Source organism: Lolium perenne, chromosome 2 (assembly GCF_019359855.2).
Source record: "Lolium perenne isolate Kyuss_39 chromosome 2, Kyuss_2.0, whole genome shotgun sequence".
NCBI lineage: Eukaryota > Viridiplantae > Streptophyta > Magnoliopsida > Poales > Poaceae > Lolium > Lolium perenne.
In genome coordinates this window covers 308,491,953-308,504,186 of record NC_067245.2, presented here as the reverse complement: position 1 = coordinate 308,504,186, position 12,234 = coordinate 308,491,953, and positions in this window count along the sequence as shown.

Below are 12,234 nucleotides of genomic sequence, written 5' to 3'. Positions count from 1 at the left end.
GGTTCCGCGAAGAAAAATTCAGTCCTGCATAAAAGGTTTGGATGATCATCCAAGTAGTCAGTCCATGGGTTGGGCAATTTTTAACCAAAGATTTCATTCTTTCCCATGCTTGTGCAACATGCTCAGTATCCAATTGTTTAAAATTCATTATGCTACTCCTCAAAGATATAATTTTAGTAGGGGGATAATATCTACCAATAAAAGCATCCTTGCATTTAGTCCATGAATCAATACTATTCTTAGGCAGAGATAGCAACCAATCTTTAGCTCTTCCTCTTAATGAGAAAGGGAACAATTTTAATTTTATAATGTCACCATCTACATCTTTATACTTTTGCATTTCACACAATTCAACAAAATTATTGAGATGGGCAGCAGCATCATCAGAAGTAACACCAGAAAATTGCTCTCGCATAACAAGATTTAGTAAAGCAGGTTTAATTTCAAAGAATTCTGCTGTAGTAGCAGGTGGAGCAATAGGTGTGCATAAGAAATCATTATTATTTGTGGTTGTGAAGTCACACAACTTAGTATTTTCAGGAGTACCCATTTTAGCAACAGTAAATAAAGCAAACTAGATAAAGTAAATGCAAGTAACTAATTTTTGTGTGTTTTTGATATAGCAAACAAGATAGCAAATAAAGTAAAACTAGCAACTAATTTTTTTTGTATTTTGATTTAGTGCAGCAAACAAAGTAGTAAATAAAAGTAAGCAAGACAAAAACAAAGTAAAGAGATTGGGATGTGGAGACTCCCCTTGCAGCGTGTCTTGATCTCCCCGGCAACGGCGCCAGAAAACAGTCTTGATACGCGTACAGCACGCGACCGTTGGGAACCCCAAGAGGAAGGTGTGATGCGTACAGCGGCAAGTTTTCCCTCAGTATGAAACCAAGGTTTAATCGAACCAGTAGGAGCCAAGAAGCACATTGAAGGTTGATGGCGGCGAGATGTAGTGCGGCGCAACACCAGGGATTCCGGCGCCAACGTGGAACCTGCACAACACAAACCAAGTACTTTGCCCCAACGAAACAGCGAGGTTGTCAATCTCACCGGCTTGCTGTAACAAAGGATTAGATGTATAGTGTGGAAGATGATTGTTTGCAGAAAACAGTAGAACAGTATTGCAGTAGATTGTATTTCAGTATAGAGAATTGGACCGGGGTCCACAGTTCACTAGAGGTGTCTCTCCCATAAGATAAACAGCATGTTGGGTGAACAAATTACAGTTGGGCAATTGACAAATAAAGAGGGCATGACCATGCACATACATATTATGATGAGTATAGTGAGATTTAATTGGGCATTACGACAAAGTACATAGACCGCTATCCATCATGCATCTATGCCTAAAAAGTCCACCTTCAGGTTATCATCCGAACCCCCTCCAGTATTAAGTTGCTAACAACAGACAATTGCATTAAGTATTACGCGTAATGTAATCAGTAACTACATCCTCGAACATAGCACCAATGTTTTATCCCTAGTGGCAACAGCACATCCATAATCTTAGAGATTTCTGTCACTTCCCCAGATTCACGGAGACATGAACCCACTATCGAGCATAAATACTCCCTCTTGGAGTTAATAGCAAAAACTTGGCCAGAGCCTCTACTAATAATGGAGAGCATGCAAGATCATAAACAACACATAGATATAAATTGATAATCAACATAACAAGTATTCTCTATTCATCGGATCCCAACAAACACAACATATAGAATTACAGATAGATGATCTTGATCATGTTCGGCAGCTCACAAGACCCGACAATTAAGCACAATGAGGAGAAGACAACCATCTAGCTACTGATATGGACCCATAGTCCAGGGGTAGACTACTCACTCATCACTCCGGAGGCGACCATGGCGGCGTAGAGTCCTCCGGGAGATGATTCCCCTCTCCGGCAGGGTGCCGGAGGCGATCTCCTGAATCCCCCGGAGATGGGATTGGCGGCGGCGGCGTCTCTGGAAGGTTTTCCGTATCGTGGCTCTCCGTACTGGGGGTTTCGCGACGAAGGCTTTAAGTAGGCGGAAGGGTAGGTCAGGGGGCGACGCGAGGGGCCCAGGAGACAGGGCGGCGCGGCCAAGGGTGGGGCCGCGCCGCCTGCCCTCCTGGCCACCTCGTGGCCCCACTTCGTTGACTCTTCGGTCTTCTGGAAGCTTCGTGGCAAAATAGGACCCTGGGCGTTGATTTCGTCCAATTCCGAGAATATTTCCTTACTAGGATTTCTGAAACCAAAAACAGCAGAAAACTGCAACTGGCACTTCGGCATCTTGTTAATAGGTTAGTTCCAGAAAATGCACGAATATGACATAAAGTGTGCATAAAACATGTAGATATCATCAATAATGTGGCATGGAACATAAGAAATTATCAATACGTCGGAGACGTATCAGCATCCCCAAGCTTAGTTCCTGCTCGTCCCAAGCAGGTAAACGATAAACAAAGATAATTTCTGGAGTGACATGCCATCATAACCTTGATCATACTATTGTAAAGCATATGTAGTGAATGCAGCGATCAAAACAATGTATATGACATGAGTAAACAAGTGAATCATATAGCAAAGACTTTTCATGAATAGTACTTCAAGACAAGCATCAATAAGTCTTGCATAAGAGTTAACTCATAAAGCAATAATTCAAGGTAAAGGCATTGAAGCAACACAAAGGAAGATGAAGTTTCAGCGGTTGCTTTCAACTTGTAACATGTATATCTCATGGATATTGTCAATGTAAAGTGATATAACAAGTGCAATATGCAAGTATGTAGGAATCAATGCACAGTTCACACAAGTGTTTGCTTCTTGAGATGGAGAGAAATAGGTGAACTGACTCAACAATAAAAGTAAAAGAAAGGTCCTTCAAAGAGGAAAGCATCGATTGCTATATTTGTGCTAGAGCTTTGATTTTGAAAACAAGAAACAATTTTGTCAACGGTAGTAATAAAGCATATGTGTCATGTAAATTATATCTTACAAGTTGCAAGCCTCATGCATAGTATACTAATAGTGCCCGCACCTTGTCCTAATTAGCTTGGATTACCGGGATTATCGCAATGCACATGTTTTAACCAAGTATCACAAAGGGGTACCTCTATGCCGCCTGTACAAAGGTCTAAGGAGAAAGCTCGCATTGGATTTCTCGCTATTGATTATTCTCAACTTAGACATCCATACCGGGACAACATAGACAACAGATAATGGACTCCTCTTTTATGCATAAGCATGTAGCAACAATTAGTTTTCTCATATGAGATTGAGGATATATGTCCAAAACTGAAACTTCCACCATGAATCATGGCTTTAGTTAGCGGCCCAATGTTCTTCTCTAACAATATGCACGCTCTAACCATAATGTGGTAGATCGCCCTTACTTCAGACAAGACGAACATGCATAGCAACTCACATGATATTCAACAAAGGGTAGTTGATGGCGTCCCCAGGAACATGGTTATCGCACAACGAGCAACTTAATAAGAGATAAAGTGCATAAGTACATATTCAATACCACAATAGTTTTTAAGCCATTTGTCCCATGAGCTATATATTGTAAAGGTGAAGAATGGAAATTTAAAGGTAGCACTCAAGCAATTTACTTTGGAATGGCGGAGAAATACCATGTAGTAGGTAGGTATGGTGGACACAAATGACATAGTGGTTGGCTCAAGTATTTTGGATGCATGAGAAGTATTCCCTCTCGATACAAGGTTTAGGCTAGCAAGGCTATTTGAAGCAAACACAAGGATGAAGCGGTGCAGCAAAACTCACATAAAAGACATATTGAAAACATTATAAGACTCTACACTGTCTTCCTTGTTGTTCAAACTCAATACTAGAAATTATCTAGACCTTAGAGAGACCAAATATGCAAACCAAATTTTAGCATGCTCTATGTATTTCTTCATTAATAGGTGCAAAGTATATGATGCAAGAGCTTAAACATGAGCACAACAATTGCCAAGTATCACATTATCCAAGACATTATAGCAATTACTACATGTAGCATTTTCCAATTCCAACCATATAACAATTTAACGAAGAAGAAACTTCGCCATGAATATTATGAGTAGAGCCTAAGAACATATTTGTCCATATGCTACAGCGGAGCGTGTCTCTCTCCCACACAAAGAATGCTAGGATCCATTTTATTCAAACAAAACAAAAACAAAAACAAACCGACGCTCCAAGCAAAGCACATAAGATGTGATGGAATAAAAATATAGTTTCAGGGGAGGAACCTGATAATGTTGTCGATGCAGAAGGGGATGCCTTGGGCATCCCCAAGCTTAGACGCTTGAGTCTTCTTGATATAAGCAGGAGTGAACCACCGGGGCATCCCCAAGCTTAGAGCTTTCACTCTCCTTGATCATGTTGTATCATCTCCCTCTCTTGATCCTTGAAAACTTCCTCCACACCAAACTTAGAACAACTCATTAGAGGGTTAGTGCACAATCAAAATATACATGTTCAGAGGTGACATAATCATTCTTAACACTTCTTGACATTGCACAAAGCTACTGAAAGTCAATGGAATCGAAATATCCATCGAACATAACAAAACAGGCAATGCGAAATAAAAGGCAGAATCTGTCAAAACAGAACAGTTCGTATTGACGAATTTTATTGAGGCACCAGACTTGCTCAAATGAAAATGCTCAAATTTAATGAAAGTTGCGTACATATCTGAGGATTACTCACGTAAATTGGCATAATTTTCTTAGTTACCTACAGAGAATTTTACCCAGATTCGTGACAGCAAAGAAATCTGTTTCTGCGCAGTAATCCAAATCTAGTATGAACTTTATTATCAACGACTTTACTTGGCACAACAAAACACAAAACTAAGATAAGGAGAGGTTGCTACAGTAGTAAACAACTTCCAAGACACACAAAAAATAAAAAATAAAATACTGTAGTAAAAACATGGGTTGTCTCCCATAAGCGCTTTTCTTTAACGCCTTTCAGCTAGGCGCAGAAAGTGTGTATCAAGTGTTATCAAGAGACGAAGTGTCAACATCATAATTTGTTCTAATAATAGAATAAAAAGTTAACTTCATTCTCTTTCTAGGGAAGTGTTCCATACCTTTCTTGAGAGGAAATTGATATTTAATATTACCTTCCTTCATATCAATGATAGCACCAACAGTTCGAAGAGAAGGTCTTCCCAATATAATGGGACAAGATGCATTGCATTCAATATCCAAGACAACAAAATCAACGGGGACAAGGTTATTGTTAACGGTAATGCGAACATTATCAACTTTCCCCAAAGGTTTCTTTGTAGAATGATCAGCAAGATTAATATCCAAATAACAATTTTTCAGCGGTGGCAAGTCAAGCATATTATAAATTTTCTTAGGCATAACAGAAATACTTGCACCAAGATCACATAAAGCATTACAATCAAAATCATTGACCTTCATCTTAATGATGGGTTCCCAACCATCCTCTAGCTTTCTAGGAATAGAGGCTTCGCGCTCTAATTTCTCTTCTCTAGCTTTTATGAGAGCATTTGTAATATGTTTCGTGAAAGCCAAGTTTATAGCACTAGCATTAGGACTTTTAGCAAGTTTTTGTAAGAACTTTATAACTTCAGAGATGTGGCAATCATCAAAATTCAAACCATTATAATCTAAAGCAATGGGATCATCATCCCCAATGTTGGAAAAAATTTCAGCAGTTTTATCACAGGCAATTTCAGCAGTTTTAGCAGTTTCAGGCAGTTTTTCGCGCTTTGCATTAGAAGTGGAAACATTGCTAACACCAATTCTTTTATTAGTAATAGTAGGAGGTGCAGCAACTTGTGTAGCATTACAATTACTAGTGGTGGTTATAGTCCAAACTTTAGCTATATTATCTTCTTTTTCATTTTCTTCTCTTTCCCACCTAGCACGCAATTCAGCCATCAATCTTATATTCTCATTAATTCTAACTTGGATGGCATTTGCTGTAGTAGTAATTTTATTATGATGATTTTCATTAGGCATAACTTTCGATTTCAAAAGATCAACATCAGCAAGCTTTTCTTCAACAGATTTGTTAAAAGCAGTTTGTGTACTAATAAATTCTTTAAGCATGGCTTCAAGTCCAGGGGGTGTGTTCCTATTATTATTGTAAGAATTCCCATAAGAACTACCATAGCCGTTGCCATTATTATAAGGATATGGCCTATAGTTGTTACTAGAATTGTTCCGGTAAGCATTGTTGTTGAAATTATTATTTTTAATGAAGTTTACATCAACATGTTCTTCTTGTGCAACCAATGAAGCTAACGGAACATTATTAGGATCAACATTAGTCCTATCATTCACAAGCATAGACATAATAGCATCAATCTTATCACTCAAGGAAGAGGTTTCTTCGACAGAATTTACCTTCTTACCTTGTGGAGCTCTTTCCGTGTGCCATTCAGAGTAATTGATCATCATATTATCAAGAAGCTTTGTTGCTTCACCAAGAGTGATGGACATAAAGGTACCTCCAGCAGCTGAATCCAATAGGTTCCGCGAAGAAAAATTCAGTCCTGCATAAAAGGTTTGGATGATCATCCAAGTAGTCAGTCCATGGGTTGGGCAATTTTTAACCAAAGATTTCATTCTTTCCCATGCTTGTGCAACATGCTCAGTATCCAATTGTTTAAAATTCATTATGCTACTCCTCAAAGATATAATTTTAGTAGGGGGATAATATCTACCAATAAAAGCATCCTTGCATTTAGTCCATGAATCAATACTATTCTTAGGCAGAGATAGCAACCAATCTTTAGCTCTTCCTCTTAATGAGAAAGGGAACAATTTTAATTTTATAATGTCACCATCTACATCTTTATACTTTTGCATTTCACACAATTCAACAAAATTATTGAGATGGGCAGCATCATCATCAGAAGTAACACCAGAAAATTGCTCTCGCATAACAAGATTTAGTAAAGCAGGTTTAATTTCAAAGAATTATGCTGTAGTAGCAGGTGGAGCAATAGGTGTGCATAAGAAATCATTATTATTTGTGGTTGTGAAGTCACACAACTTAGTATTTTCAGGAGTACCCATTTTAGCAACAGTAAATAAAGCAAACTAGATAAAGTAAATGCAAGTAACTAATTTTTGTGTGTTTTTGATATAGCAAACAAGATAGCAAATAAAGTAAAACTAGCAACTAATTTTTTTTGTATTTTGATTTAGTGCAGCAAACAAAGTAGTAAATAAAACTAAGCAAGCCAAAAACAAAGTAAAGAGATTGGGATGTGGAGACTCCCCTTGCAGCGTGTCTTGATCTCCCCGGCAACGGCGCCAGAAAACAGTCTTGATACGCGTACAGCACGCGACCGTTGGGAACCCCAAAAGGAAGGTGTGATGCGTACAGCGGCAAGTTTTTCCTCAGTATGAAACCAAGGTTTAATCGAACCAGTAGGAGCCAAGAAGCACGTTGAAGGTTGATGGCGGCGAGATGTAGTGCGGCGCAACACCAGGGATTCCGGCGCCAACGTGGAACCTGCACAACACAAACCAAGTACTTTGCCCCAACGAAACAGCGAGGTTGTCAATCTCACCGGCTTGCTGTAACAAAGGATTAGATGTATAGTGTGGAAGATGATTGTTTGCAGAAAACAGTAGAACGAGATTGCAGTAGATTGTATTTCAAGATAGAGAATTGGACCGGGGTCCACAGTTCACTAGAGGTGTCTCTCCCATAAGATAAACAGCATGTTGGGTGAACAAATTACAGTTGGGCAATTGACAAATAAAGAGGGCATGACCATGCACATACATATTATGATGAGTATAGTGAGATTTAATTGGGCATTACGACAAAGTACATAGATCGCTATCCAAAGATGCATCTATGCCTAAAAAGTCCACCTTCAGGTTATCATCCGAACCCCCTCCAGTATTAAGTTGCTAACAACAGACAATTGCATTAAGTATTGCGCGTAATGTAATCAGTAACTACATCCTCGAACATAGCACCAATGTTTTATCCCTAGTGGCAACAGCACATCCATAATCTTAGAGATTTCTGTCACTTCCCCAGATTCACGGAGACATGAACCCACTATCGAGCATAAATACTCCCTCTTGGAGTTAATAGCAAAAACTTGGCCAGAGCCTCTACTAATAACAGAGAGCATGCAAGATCATAAACAACACATAGATATAAATTGATAATCAACATAACAAGTATTCTCTATTCATCGGATCCCAACAAACACAACATATAGAATTACAGATAGATGATCTTGATCATGTTCGGCAGCTCACAAGACCCGACAATTAAGCACAATGAGGAGAAGACAACCATCTAGCTACTGCTATGGACCCATAGTCCAGGGGTAGACTACTCACTCATCACTCCGGAGGCGACCATGGCGGCGTAGAGTCCTCCGGGAGATGATTCCCCTCTCCGGCAGGGTGCCGGAGGCGATCTCCTGAATCCCCCGAGATGGGATTGGCGGCGGCGGCGTCTCTGGAAGGTTTTCCGTATCGTGGCTCTCGGTACTGGGGGTTTCGCGACGAAGGCTTTAAGTAGGCGGAAGGGTAGGTCAGGGGACGACGCGAGGGGACCAGGTGACAGGGCAGCGCGGCCAAGGGTGGGGCCGCGCCGCCTGCCCTCCTGGCCACCTCGTGGCCCCACTTCGTTGACTCTTCGGTCTTCTGGAAGCTTCGTGGTAAAATAGGACCCTGGGCGTTGATTTCGTCCAATTCCGAGAATATTTCCTTACTAGGATTTCTGAAACCAAAAACAGCAGAAACAAAGAATCGGCACTTCGGCATCTTGTTAATAGGTTAGTTCCAGAAAATGCACGAATATGACATAAAGTGTGCATAAAACATGTAGATATCATCAATAATGTGGCATGGAACATAAGAAATTATCGATACGTCGGAGATGTATCATCCACCCATCGGGTGTACTCCCCGGTAGCTCCACCATAGGTGTTTCCAACACTCGTACCCGACTCAACCTGTGTCGGACACCCTCCATCAACTCCTTCATTACTAGGATAACTCTGGTTCTGGGTTGTGGCGTCATCATTCATCTCTCCGTCATAATACACTGAAGTACTATGAGTTCCCGTATCAGATCCCCAACGACAACCCGTGGAATTTTCTATAGGAGTCTCGGAACGCTGATTGTTTCCGGATTCCTCTCCGCCCTCATATCCCCCATAGGAACTACCCAGGTAATTCCCAGGTGTAACAGGTGTAGGTTCACGCTCAAGAGGATCAATACTAATGTAGTCACCAGCTGAGTAAACTGGTGTGTGTACCACATTCTCCATAGGTTCTTTCCCCCTAATCTCCTCCTTGGGTTCAGTAAACTCCTCTAGCATCGTATCAATTGCTCCCGTCAGATGATGGTTCAACTGAAAGAGCAATGATATAAAGTTGCGACTATTGTCCATGTATTTTGCAGCTGCTATTGGTTTGCGTTTTGCATATTTGTAGTGGTTAAGCATGGGATCCTCTTCCTCCTGATTATGAGGAATGTGAGTGAATTCGGAACCCATAAGCTCTTTCGTCTTATGCTCCCGAATATCTGTGATGGCTCTCATAACGGCTATATGGTAGGCTGTGTTGATAGTTCTGGCTTCACCTGCTGGCATTACTACGCTCATTCCCAAAGATTCGGGAAGTCGCAGTCCTACCCTGCACTTGGCCAATACAGTACCATCATAGTACATGTATTTCTTTACTTGGATCTGGGGATCACACCCAAATTCAAGTAACATGGCTCGTAGAATATCTGCAAGTCCTCCTTCATATTCACTTAGTGTGGAATCCATCACTTTCACGTTTCGTCCGGGACATGAACTTGCCATGTTGGCTGTAGAAATAGAAAGATTATAAGATTAGTAATAATGCATCATAATAGAGATAATAAAGAATTATCGCACTAAAAGATATGATTGTTGTATTCTCAATTGAATATACACCATATTTTTAGAGAATTCTTTACTAGTCCTATTTGACTCCTAACGTTTGGTCCCTTTTACTAGGTTCCAACCTAAGGTCAAAGCTTTTGCTCTGATACCAACTGTGGTGACCCTGCATACCACTGCATGTTGTAGTATGCCAGTCGTTGATATAACATTCACGAAGTACCATTCCGCAAATATTACATCCCTCAGAGTAGTACAACAGAACATAGCAGGTCCATAACTCATTCATTTATTATTACAAATATCATACACATGTCGTCTCGGAGCTCCTCTTGGGTCCTAAGAGGAATACTCCTGGGTTCGAGGTGAACCCAACTTAGCTTACAATATAAGAGTCTCATTAAGTTATACATTTATTTCCTCGAGCAGCTAAATACTAAGAGTTCGGGCTGCTCGGTTACTACTACTACTGGATGTCTCTAGGCTTGATCTCCTCCGGAAGCCTCCCCGGATCCGTAGACGATGAGGTAGTCTACACCTTCGATACCTCCAGAGAGGTCTGGTTCTTCATAGCCGATGATCTCGGCTCCTTCATTGTTGTCGTAGTCCTCCTCCAGATGATTCAGACAATCTAAGCATGGGATTTAAGAGTGGTATGAGTACGAGCGTACTCAACAAGTTCATTATAGATAAGAGGTGTTTAATGCTCTAGCTACGATATTAGACCAGAAAGTCTAATACCAATGCAAGTTTTGATAAACATTTCTTCAAGAGATTGCTTTTATTCCAAAGAGCTATGTCCGTCAGCCTTCACCGGTTTACTAGAACTTCATGGAGCTCCTTTCCGGCCGCGTTCGCAAGTTCCTCATCCCGAAACAGGGAGTGACAGGTCACAGTTCTTTACACTCTGCAGAGGTGTGTTGCTTTACCCATAAGAGATCTTAACTTTGGTGCCAACCGGGTAGCTTTCCCGTCCACACTTCCTTCGGTGTGAGGCCCGGTATAAGGTCTAGCCAATCATGTTCCTCCGCTACCTCGAACACCCACCCTTTGTTGCATACTCCGACCCTGGGTCCACGCCGGCCCCATTATTCCCATAGATTTCAGGGTGGACTCCGACCACGACGTCAATGCAGGGCTCTACCATACATTCCAACACCGGCAGATGCAACCCATCATAGACCTCATTACCGTTGGGACTTCTACGGGTTCCCACCCCTGCATCAAGTCTCGCAAGATCATGAGCACCCGGTAATGAGCATTCGTTGATGAACGAGAGGTGGAAACACTTTTGACTACTCCGTCCCACTCCGGATCTTATGGTTAACACGGGTATTACGGCACAAGAATCACTGGCGACATTTGTTGTTTAATCCTAGATGGATATAAACCCTTGCAATGGAACCTCCACCATATCAACACAATCCATGGTTCCATTGCCCACCACATAGTCATATTCATAGTTATGAAAGTAGTGGTTTTGGTTTTTATGCAATAGTGATAACCATAGTACTTTGCAAGTAATTGGATAGAAATACTCAAATGACATGAGCAAGTGATGAACTTGCCTGAACACTGCAAAGTTTTGCAGTTGGAAGGTGTGGACTGGCCCTTGTCCTCTGTCTCTGAAAAATAGCATCATTGTCCGATAAGGGCAATGGTTAAAGAAGCAATTATGCATGATTCCAGTTTTAGGGTTTGTTCCCCCCTTCCGATGTCGTTGTTATTTTATGAGAGGTTAATACTAAGATATATTTGGAGATACTCTATTTAGGGTAAATACAACCTTGAAATATTGTCAAGGTGTTTTTAAAGTCCAATTGCATTAATGGACTTATTTTCATTATTGAAAATAATATGTGTGATTTAAATCATTATTTAAATCCTCAAATTAAGACTTATTCTTAATTGTCTTCAAAAATTCTCTTTGATATTTTATTTAGATAGAGAATTTTATGCTGATCAATTTTCATATTTTTAATTATTTTTTTAGAGCTTTGAATCATTTTCTATTCATTTTCAAAGTTTCTTGTTTATTTTAAAATGTGAAATGACACATTTACCCCTGGGCCCACCTGTCAGGGTGGCCCAGTGGGGTTAACCCTAACCCGAGCCACACTTGAGCTCGGTCGGCCCACTCGCCCCTTTCTTCCTCGCGCAGAACCCTAATTCCCCTCGCCCTCTCGCGATGCTGCGGTCGCCTCGCCGCCTCAATCCGACCGCCACCGGCCCTTCCCGCCGGCGAGGTCGGTGCCAATCGATCCGCCGCTCGACGGCGCACCTTTGGGTCCGCGTCGATTTGGCGTTCGCCGCCGTTCCTGCTCGCCCCCAACCCTGCTGCGCCTCAATCGCC